The following is an 11,978-nucleotide window of genomic DNA, read 5'->3' on the forward strand; positions in this document are numbered from 1 at the left end:
TAAGTTAACATGAACTAACAATGAACTACTGTATTTCCATTAGCTAAGGTTTACTAACATGAATAAATACTGTAGTAAATGTATTGTTCATTGTTTGTTCATGTTAGTAATTGTATTACTTAACATTAACTAATGAACCTTATTGTAAAGTGTGACCCAATTAAGTTTCCCCCCTAAAAAACCCAAGAATTGTGTTATTTCAGCTCATTTTAAATAAGTACTTTGAACAAACAGCAAATGTGTTTATTAGAGTGTTACTTAAAATTAAGTAATTTCAATACTGAAAAACATTAAATTCACAGAATAATTACTGCTATATCTAAAATATGACCGGATCTATCATATAACTACTCTACTGTCAACAAAAAGCGTGAAAAATCTAATGAATTTAATATACATAATGTCTATATAATTTTATCCATAAAAAACTGATAGTAGTCTTATTATTAGTATTTTAAAAAGTAGTTTACGCCAATTACAAAAACATGATTTCTGTAACCTGATTACATAATCCAGATTATACACTGTAAAAAATGCAGGGTTCCACATAATTCATTCATGTTGTCCCAACACAAATCGATTAAGTTAACTTGACACTTTTAACTAATTTATGTGCATTGAACTTAAAAAAAAATAAATAAGTTGTCCCAATGAAATCTCAAGAATTGTGTTGTTTTAGCTCGTTTTAAATAAGTAGTTTGAACAAGTAAAAATAAATATTTTTTGACTGCATATAATCCATTACTACCCAACTCTAAAAAAGAATTAAGAATCTACATTTTCTCATTAGATCTACTGTGTCAATCTCATACATGACCAATTTTGATCTCAAAAATGTTTATAATTAGTTACTGATTGAAAATTCCATAACAAAATTTGTAGCCAGTAATCAAATTACACATTTATGGTAATCTTACTGATATGCAACGTATGTTCAGTTAATACCAAAACTATTATACCTTGATGTAAGTGTTTGCTGACAGTAACACTCACATCCTACATTGCAAAAAAATTCCACACAATCAATTTGTGTTGGGACAACTTGAAAGACTTAAGTTAACTCATTAGTTTTTACAAATTTAAATGTAAAATAAAACAATTAGAGATGACTGCCTTAAAAAAACATAATTGTGTTGTTTCAGCTCAATTTAAATAATTAGTTTGAACAAACAGCAAACCTATTTTTTTAGAGTATGATGTCACATAAAATTAAGTAAATTCAATATTTAAAACCACAAAATTCACAGGAAAATTACTGCTACATCAAAAATATGACCGAATCTGTCATATAACCCCACCAATTTTGATCTCAAAAAGGTGAATTTTCAGCCAAAAATGTAAAGTGTTTGCCTCTGTGCAACGCCATAGGACTTTTCTGTCAATTACTGGTACTACATATCCCCCCCTTTGGTAAACAAGTACAGACTAGTATTTAAATAAAGTCGAAGCAAGAAACCGGGGCACCTCCTCTGTGGACTCATCAGTGTCTTCTCCAATTGCGTAAGATCTTCACTTCCTCGGCACACACCGAGGACTCACATCGATCTCACTTACTGAGGACAAATGGTCATTAGGTGTCCATTTAATGAGCTCGGAAAATCAGCATCCTGGATCTCTGTCACATCCTAAAAGACAGTATGAATTCAGTTTGGGCTTCAGATGAGTGACATTTTATTAAAATCACATTTTCTTTTAATTTTTGGTTAGAGAGTTAAATGGTGAAAGTCAACGCCTTAGGTCAAAAACGAGATCTTTGCATCAAATTAAATTCCCCAAATTGGTTTATATACAATATATACACACTCTAAATGTTGAGTTCCACACAATAGATTTAAAGGAATTGACATGAAGGAATTCAGTTAGCTTTTTAGTTTTTACAAGTTTAAGTGAACTGAACTATGACTGGGCGATATTTCAAAAATGCAATCTCGATTAAGTCTTTTACATATTGAACAATTATGATATATATATATATATATATATATATATATATATATATATATATATATATATATATATATATCATAATTGTTCAATATGTAAAAGACATATATATGTATATATTATTTTTTTCGATATCAGTTGTTAATGCTACTGAATTTAAAAGAGTATGCCAACAATGACTAAAAGCCACAAATGAGAAGTTTCATTAAATAGCTAACCTGTTTTCTGTGGTCTATAATGTTTGGCGGCCAAACATTCGGTGCATCTCTAACATCAACACACAACCCATTGTTGCCTGTTTCTGCTGTATGATTGGCTTGTAGATCAATATTGAGTAAAAAAGTCCAGAGCTTATTATTGTTATCGACATATATTTTATTGCGATTCAATATAATAATGTTTATCGGCCGAGTCCTAGATTGAACATAAAACAATTAAGTTGTTCCCTAAAATACACAAGTATAGTGTTGTTTCAGCTCATTTTAAATAAGTTATTTTAACAAATGGCAAAGGTCATTGTTTTAGTGTACACTGTAAAAATGTTAGCTTCTACACAATTTCTTCATGTTGTCCCAACACAAATTAATTAAGTTAAATTTTTTACAAATTTAAGTGGATTGAACACAAAACAATTAAGTTGTTTCACCCGCAGAAAACTCAAGAATTGTGCTGTTTCGAATTATTTTAAGTAGTTAGAACAAACGGCAAATGTTATTTTTAAATGTAAAGCACAATGAATAAAAGTATGTTGTCTGTTTTGTTTCTAAACGAACACGGTGGCTCAGTGGTCTTGCCTCACAGCAAGAAGGTCATTAGGTTAGGTCCCAGTCAGTTGGCATTTTTGTGTGGAGTTTGCATGTTCTCCCTGCGTTCACATGGGTGTCACTGTAAAAAGTGATTAGTATCTTAAAACAAGTAAACCATTTGCCTTGAAGGCAACAAGTTGACTTTACAAAGATAATGTAAGGCCCAATCCCAATTCTACTCCTTAGTCTTTCCCCTTACCCCTACCCCTCGTTTTGCGTGTTCACGTAAAGGGGTAGGGGTGTCCCAATTCTCTTTAGCTTGAAGGCATAGGGCTAAGGGGAAGGGGTGAATATCCATTTGAATGAAGATTTTTCAGGACCACACTCTTAACCAAGCGGTAAAAAAGAATTCCCTGAATACACCAGCCACAACGACAGATAGTTACACGTGGAAGTAAGGGGATCCACAAATTAGTATTTTTTGTCATTATTACGAATTTTTACAACAAACAAACATATGTTTTGATATATTCATAACCGTGTACGTGTTTTACCGTCATGCTTTAAAAAAATAAATATAAAAATAAAAAACACTAAATTTCGTGATCTATAATCCATAATAATAACTCCTGTACAGCAGTTCTACAATATTCTATATTTATATATATATACAAAAATAGAATAGGGATTGGGCTTAAGTAAATCCATTGTAAATTGGAACTGTTAAATTAACATAATTTTATAACAATGCTAATTTTACTAACTTTTTTAAAGTCAACTGGTCCCTTTTTAAAGTGTGAGACTACTTTAGCACATATGTTTTCAAATGATTACTGTAATTATTACAATATTACATATTCAGTGCTTCATTAGGTCTATAAAATCTACAATTAGCCTGCATTGAATTTAGAAAACACACTGGCGTCTGCAAGAGCAGATTAATTTTAGTTACTGTCATTTCGCTAAATATAGAAAAGCTGCGGGAAAAAACAAATATGATAAAGAAGTATTGGAAATAGTGATTATTTATTCATTCATACATTTTCTTGTCGGCTTACTCCCGGGGTCGCCACAGCAGAATGAACCGCCAACTTATCCAGCAAGTTTTTTTGCAGCGGATGCCCTTCCAGCCGCAACCCAACTTTGGAAAAGGAAATAGTGATTAGTTTACTTATATATATTCTTTAAAAAATGTTAAATTTGTATGATTCTAACAATTAAGTCAACTTAACAGTTGCAAGTTGGGTTTACTTAAATTATTTTTGTAAAGTCAACTTGTTGCTTTTAAGGCAATTGGTTTAGGCACTTCTGACGGTTTATTCCACTATAGCGACCCCTAATTAACAATGGATTAAGTCGAAGGAAAATGAATGAATAACTTAATTTATTCATGTTGTACTAAAACAAATCAATTATGTGGACGCCAGCATTTTAAACAGTGTAATGCTACATTTAAAAGTGGTTTGAAGGATATCTAAAACGATGATTCCTAAACCAAATATGCCTGAATTCTTTTTAATACATAAACTATTGTTGCACCCAATGGAATTTTAGTGGGTGTCTTCTGACAGTCGTGATAAAAAAAAGTGTGATTCATCATACTATTGTTTTAAATTAGAAAGATGATGCCAAGCCAGACACATTCTAATTGAAAAAAAATGTGTCTTCATATAAATATTAATTTTTAAAAGTTTAACATCTGTTTTTTTACATACATTTACAGCACTGAAGCTCAACACATTACATTTAGCCGCATATAAAAATGAATCAAAATAAAAGACAAAGCCGCTTGATGTATAAAAACCAGCCCAGCGTTTGTGTGTGTGTGTGTGTGTGTGTGTGTGTGTGTGTGTGTGTGTGTGTGTGTGTGTGTGTGTGTGTGTGTGTGTGTGTGTGTGTGTGTGTGTGAATCTGGCTAGAAGCAAAACCACCCCAGATTTTTGCAGCAAACCAAATTTAAATATTAATGAGTAAATAAATGTTACAGTAAGTGATGCATATTATATTTGCTTAATTATACGCAAACAAATAGTTGGCTAAAAAGAAACCTCCGGAGAATGGCTTCACGCTGCTTTTTTTATTTAATGTTTCGACAATGTGCGGCGAATCAGCTATTAGAAACAAGTAAAAACACACACTAATCGGAAGCAGATCATTAACTCAGACTGAATTCAGTCGATTAAATCACAGCGAATGACATAAAAATGTCTCTGTTTTACATTTAACGAATGACTCTTTGCATAAGGACTGTAATTATTTGCTCAAATAGGACCTGAGGGATTATTTTATGTGCATGTCTCTTCTGCTAAAGCCACTTGAAATGGGAACAGTAAGCCAAAAAAAAAAAAATCCTGCAACCCATTTGCTTCACGCAGGGCTCTAGTGCACATTGACCAAACTTAATCAAAGCCTCCAATAGGACAGAATGGTTCATGAACATTGTGTAATTTTAAGACATGGGCGAATTTCAGGTTATTATATAGCAGATAAAGGTGGTGCCTGAGGTGTCAAACATTCGTCTTAAATCCTGATTTGCATCCATATTATAGACATATATGAGTACACCCCTTACAAATCCCTCCTTTAGATGAATATTTTCTATAGGAAGCTTTACAATACTATATTTGTGCATCTATGTTAGATTAGTCAGCACTGAAGCCAAATCTGAAGCTAATCTAACTAAATAATTTATGTTAATTAGAAAAATATTAAATAAAACATTTTAAATAGAGCAAAATTCAGAAGAAACAAAAAAAAATTGTATTAAAAAACTGTAGTTTGTTATTTTTTTTAATATTTCACATGCATTTTCTATTTCTAAAGATGTTTATTGACTAAAATATAATTTTAATAAATTTGTCAGTTTAATAAATCTGTTTTGTTCAAATAAACCAAAATATATAGCCTATGTTAACTGAGAAATTAAATAAAAATGTTCATTTTCAAAGTATGTTGAGCGCTGAATCATGCGATGAAAGTTAAATGCATTTCACATCTATGAAATAATTCATATTTCTGTGAAGAACCTTTAACGTGATTTCCAAAAGCCCTTATTTTAAGAGTGCTTCACTTACTGTAATGCACATTCATATTATCAAGTCATTAGGCTTCAAATTTGAGGTCATTATAGCAGATACTGAGATATAGCAGTGACTGAGATGTCAAACATTAATCTTAAAGCCTGATTTACATTCATATAAATGCTTTTAATTCAATCAAATTTACATGCAATCAAAAAATAATATTACATTAATTTCTAATGTCTGTATAATGGGAAAAGGTTCTTCATGGAAAAAAGTGAAATGTTCACTGAAACGTGGTTCTTCTTCAACCAAAAGTGCTCTTCCTTCTGTAATTTTACATTTTTGCTGTATAGCTTTGTTTGAACTGTAAAAAAATCCTGGTTGCCTTACATTTTTAAGCTGAATCAAGTTAACATTATGGGTCCATTGAACTTATATTATGTTAAACTGACTTAAAACAGCTTGAGTAACAAATAAAACTAAGTTGGAACATGATTTATTTAGTTTATCAAGTTACAATGACCTAAAAACATATGCTGTCAGGACTTTTGATCATATATTTTTACAGTGTAGGATCTGTGGCTTATTTAATGCATATGATGATTTGTATATATATATATATATATATATATATATATATATATATATATATATATATATATATATATATATATATATATATATATATATATATATATATATAAATGCATGTAATCCAATGCACTTACATATATGGTTAGAATTATGTCTAACATTAATTTCCATTGCACAAAACGGTCTATTTAGTGAAAAAATGTTTTTACTATAATAAGTCCATTATAAAACGCTACAATTGATACTTTGGCCCTTTGTAAGAGAAAGTTAGGCCACCCCTGGTCTAAAGAAACAATCAAGACTATGACATTACGCAGAACTTGTCATGTAATCATCATATCTGATCGTTTTATATGGTTTGAACTATCAGGAATATTTTTTGCCATTTCTGTTGTTTATTTAACATACAGAAGAGATAGTTTATTTGTACTACTCATTTTATTTGTATTTTTTGGGAGAGGACTGGACACTTGAAGACTTTGTACGTCTAATGTCTTATGCTGTTATGATGCCCATTTGTTGTTATATGTACGTTTTTGTGTGGCACGAAAGAGGACTCTTGACTGCAAAACAAATCTGGTCAAATAAAGTAATCTATCCTAACATATCAAAAGCAATTAGTCCTTTTAAACAGTTAAAAATAATTTTTGACCACAAGGTGAAGCTAGCATTTGTAAAATATAGCATTTTTACGACAAAAGGGCCAACATGATTAAAATAGATATTATTTAATTCAACGAACTGATTAATATTTTGACTAAATCATACAAAATGTATACTGCAATTTACACTGTAAAAAACAAAGTTGACTCAATTTAAAATTTTAAGTAAAAACACTTCCGGACATTTTTGAGTTGACTCAACTCTCAACCCAATACTTCACTTGACTCAATTTAAGTTGAATAAACTCAAAACTGTCCTGAAGTTTGTTGCCTTAATTTTAAGATTAGTCAACTTTTTTTTACAGTGTGGGTTCAACAAATCAATTTGTTTTCAGGCAACATGAAGGAGTTAAGTTCACTTACTAGTTTTGACAGATTTAAGTGGATTAAACATAAAACAATTAAGTTGTCCCAACTCAAGAATTGTGTTGTCTTAGCTCAATTTAACGCATAACACATGCAATTGTTTAAATGTTTATAATATTGCTCTTACTCTTTCATGTACACTGTAAAAAAAATAATGACAAAAAGTCAAGACAACAAATATTTTTTTTTAATGTTAAGCTAATCAACCTTTGGCTTCATTTATTTAAGTTACAGTATACAGCGTTTAACTTGATTTTAAGTCTGTTTGATTGCTGTTGAGATGACTAGAAAAGTTCATTTGATTCAACTAAACATTTTTTTTACAGTTTACAAGCGGACACAGCCAATGTTGACCTAACACTTTCTGTCTCATTTACATCTATTGATTTTAAACTGTACAGCTTGTTATACTGCTTGTCATAAGGGTATTTTCTTATTGCATTATTTTTATTGGTCCTTGGTGTCATAAACACACTGTAAAAAATTCTATGATCAGTAAGTCAAGACATGTTTTTAGTTCATTTTAACTTATCGAACCAAGTGAATCATGTTCTAACTTAATTTTATGAGTTACTTAAGCTGAAGTTAATTTTTTACCTGTGTTTTTATTAAAGTTTTTAATAAACATACTGTAAAACCCAACAGTCAACTTTATCGAATGAAATGAGTGTAGTTAACTCCAACCTAACTGAAAGTTAATTCTACTCATTTGAAAAGAATTTTAAACTCAGAGTTGAAAGTAATGAGTTAATTTACCTCATTGCTTCAACTTAAATGGAGTAAGTTCACAGTACTCATATAGATTAGTTTAACTCAAATGGTTTGTTGCATTGAAGTTGACTTAACTTATTGAGTTTTTCAGTCCTCAGTTGGTTTGAGTCCTCTTTAATTATTGGGTTTTACTGTGCTCAAATTGCTTCATTTACTCAAATGGATTAAGTTCACAGTACTTATTTGGATAAGTTTTGAACTTAAATGGTTTGTTGGAATCGATTTCCTCAAATGGTTTAAGTTACCTTAACTTTTGGGGTTTTACAGTGTGAAATACACAAAACATTTACTTAGAATGTTTACTTTTACAAAAAAATAAATACACAATTACATAAATAATAATCAAATATAAATAACAATAGTAACAGCTTAAAATATTTATAAATAAATAAATAAATAAATAAACTCCAATATAAACACAATAACTACAACAAAGCCCCTGACAGCATTTCAAAAACCAAGTAAATATGTTTCGATTAATGCCCAGGTCTGTTGGATAATGTCTGATTTTAACTGCAGATCTGCAGTCATTTTCTCAAATACAGTTGAAGCCAGAATTATTAGCCCCCATTTGATTTTTTTTTCTATTTTAAATATTTCCCAAATGATGTTTAACAGAGCAAGGAATTTTTTACAGTATGTCTGAAAATGTTTTTTCTTCTGGAGAAAGTCTTATTTGTTTTATTTCAGCTACAATAAAAACAGTTTTTAATAAAAAAAATTAAAAAAAACATTTGAAGGTCAAAATTTTTAGCCCCTTAAGGACTTTTTTTTTATTGTCTACAGAACAAACTATGATTATACAACAAATTGCCAAATTGCCTTAACCTGTCTAATTAACCTAGTTAAGCCTTTAAATATCACTTTAGGCTGTATAGAAGTATCTTGAAAAATATCTAGTAAAATATTGTTTACTGTTTTCATGGCTAAGATAAATTACATCATTTTTTTAAAATGAGTTATTAAAACTATTTTATTAATAAATGTGTTGAAAAAACCTTCTCTTCGCTGAAACAGAAATTGGGGAAAAACTAAACAGAGGGGCTAATAATTCAGGGGGACAATAATTCTGACTTCAACTGTATATATCTGATTCAGCCTGTGTCCAATCTGTCAAAGTAGGTCGGCTTGTCTTTATCCAGTTCACTGAAATTACTTCCTGTTATTAATAATATATGGATTTAAGTGAGTTTAATATAATTTAAGTTCAAATTAATTTTAGTCAGCTTAAAAATTTAAGGCATCCAGCATTTATTTACAGCGTAGAGATAGTAGTTTGACCATTTTCAGCTAATTGTATTCCTATTAATTACCCCCAATAGGAAAAATGAATCAGAAATCTAAAAACAACAACATAAAGAAGATTTCTTCCTTGTAGCAGAATAAAGTGAATAATATACACTTTTTTTTAAAGCTCTATATTGGCATCAACTTTTAACATCCAATTTTAATTTCCATGGCACGAAAATGCTGTGCATAATACAAAAAGCTTCTAAGATTATTGAAATACCCTTCACACTGAGAAATATGATTATTTTAGGAGCCATTATTACATTAGGGAACCCCAAATTGTCCGCAGTGAAAAGCTCCTTTATTATTAGGAGTGTATAACAGGGCACTGTGTATATGTGTGTGTTTTAGCACAAGATTCGTATCCCCTGATCACTGGCTCTGAGACCTAGATTGGGGTGTATCGGATAGGAATACACCAGGGCAGATATGATTAAATGTGCATTAACCGAAAGCATGTCGCCAACATGTATAGCCTGCTGTGTTTTATTCAACGTGCACAAACTGAATATCCATATATATATTGTGGTTGTGACTAAACAAATGTACAGATGCCAGGGAAAAACACGATGCCAGCTGACACGCAGCGTGCATCGAAATCATGCTGTGTGTAGGAGGCCACTTTACATTACAAACATTAATTGCGTGTTTTTTAACCTTCGCAGTCTTCCTGGCTTGCTGATGTTGTGTCATCTATTTATGGTGGTGAGCTAATCAGCCAAACAAGCAAACAAATAAACAAGCCGTCGAATAAAGAATCAATTCCGAGTAATCATTAAGATTTATGCGGCTGGTATGCGGTGGGAAGAGGTTCAAACGGCCGACAGCTGGTTTTGCTGGTTTTAAGTAGCCTTGCACATGTGTGTCAGGTAGATTTCTGTACATTATTTTGCATGTTAGTTTAGTTTGAGGTACATCAATGTTGATTTTGAGCTAGTTTAACATTTGTTTTTTATTTATTTTAGCTCATTTTGATATATAAATTAAACTAATTTAACAGTTAAATTTAACTTAACTCACATTTAACAATGTAATTACATTTAACACTAAAAATGAAATTAAAATTATTCAGCCTACTCAACCATATCTATCTATCTATCTATCTATCTATCTATCTATCTATCTATCTATCTATCTATCTATCTATCTATCTATCTATCTATCTATCTATCTATCTATCTATCTATCTATCTATCTATCTATCTATCTATCTATCTTTTATTGTTTATTGATTAAATTTACAAACATGAATCTAAACAAACTTCAGTTTTCTGTCAGTTATATTGAGATAAATACACTGTGAGAAATATATGGTAACAATACAGAAATGTTGTGCCGTCCTTACTTGCTATAATGTTATACATAATAATAAATCAACAACAAGTACTACTAATGATTATTATTCTTACTATATTTTAATTTAAAATGTATACATTAAATCATTTTTTCATTAAAAATAATAAAAAAGTCTGAGCTGTATCTGTACATAATTACCAGCAAAAGAAAACAGGATATTTTATTATTTTTAATTATTAAATTATGTATTAAAATATCCTGAGCTGTTTTCTTTAACTCTTAATAGTGTACAGATATAGCTCAGGATATCTTCATATTTTTAATTAGTCAATTATTATTCTTACTATATTTTAAATATAAAAATGTACATTTAACACTGAACATTAAACTTAACATTTAACAATGTAATTACATTTAACACTAAAAATGAAATTAAAATTATTCAGCCTACTCAACCATATCTATCCATCCATCCATCCATCCATCCATCCATCCATCCATCCATCCATCCATCTATCCATCTATCTATCTATCTATCTATCTATCTATCTATCTATCTATCTATCTATCTATCTATCTATCTATCTATCTATCTATCTATCTAATTACAATTGTGTATTTATAAAAGATCATCCATGAAAATGAATTCATTTCTTTTTATGAAGTCAGCAAGTCATTATTAAAGCATTTACAGATTATACAAATGTATTTATTGTTTATTTATTAAATTTACAAAAAATAATCAAAATAAAAATTTAGTGGGCGAGGCAGTGGCGCAGTAGGTAGTGCTGTCACCTCACAGCAAAAAGGTCTCTGGTTCGAACCTCGGCTCAGTTGGTGTTTCTGTGTGGAGTTTGCATGTTCTCCCTGCCTTCGCGTGGGTTTCCTCCGAGTGCTCCGGTTTCCCCCTCAGTCCAAAGACATGTGGTACAGGTGAATTGGGTAGGCTAAATTGTCCGTAGTGTATGAATGTGTGTATGTGGACGTTTCCCAGAGAAGGGTTGCGGCTGGAAGGGCATCCGCTGTGTAAAAACTTACTGGATAAGTTGGCGGTTCATTCCGCTGTGGCGACCCCGGATTAATAAAGGGACTAAACTGACAAAAAAATAAATTAATGAATGTATAAAAAATTTTGTCTTTTGTCATTTATATTGAGATAAACACATTGTGAGAAAGATACGGTAACAATAAAGAAATGTTGTGTAATAATTACTTGCAATAATAATAATAGAAAAAAATAATAATAAATCTAAAACAAGTACTAATAATAAATATTAATATATATT

At 30.4% G+C, this 11,978-nt stretch overlaps 1 long non-coding RNA gene across 4 annotated transcripts in view; it reads right to left on the minus strand.

The window, feature by feature from the left end:
- Nucleotides 1–11,978, minus strand: part of LOC147830819 (uncharacterized) — a 75,064-nt gene that overhangs the window by 14,085 nt on the left and 49,001 nt on the right. For 2 of the 4 annotated variants that reach the window (XR_015526264.1, XR_015526266.1), the window contains one exon: nt 1,465–1,625. The exons of the other annotated variants lie outside the window; for them this stretch is intronic. This is a non-coding gene — a long non-coding RNA (uncharacterized LOC147830819). Of the gene's footprint in view, nt 1–1,464; nt 1,626–11,978 lie in introns of those variants that run through there. 4 annotated transcript variants of the gene reach the window in all.

This window comes from Danio rerio, chromosome 25, assembly GCF_052040795.2.
Source record: "Danio rerio strain M-AB ecotype USA chromosome 25, GRCz13ab, whole genome shotgun sequence".
Classification (NCBI taxonomy): Eukaryota; Metazoa; Chordata; class Actinopteri; order Cypriniformes; family Danionidae; genus Danio; species Danio rerio.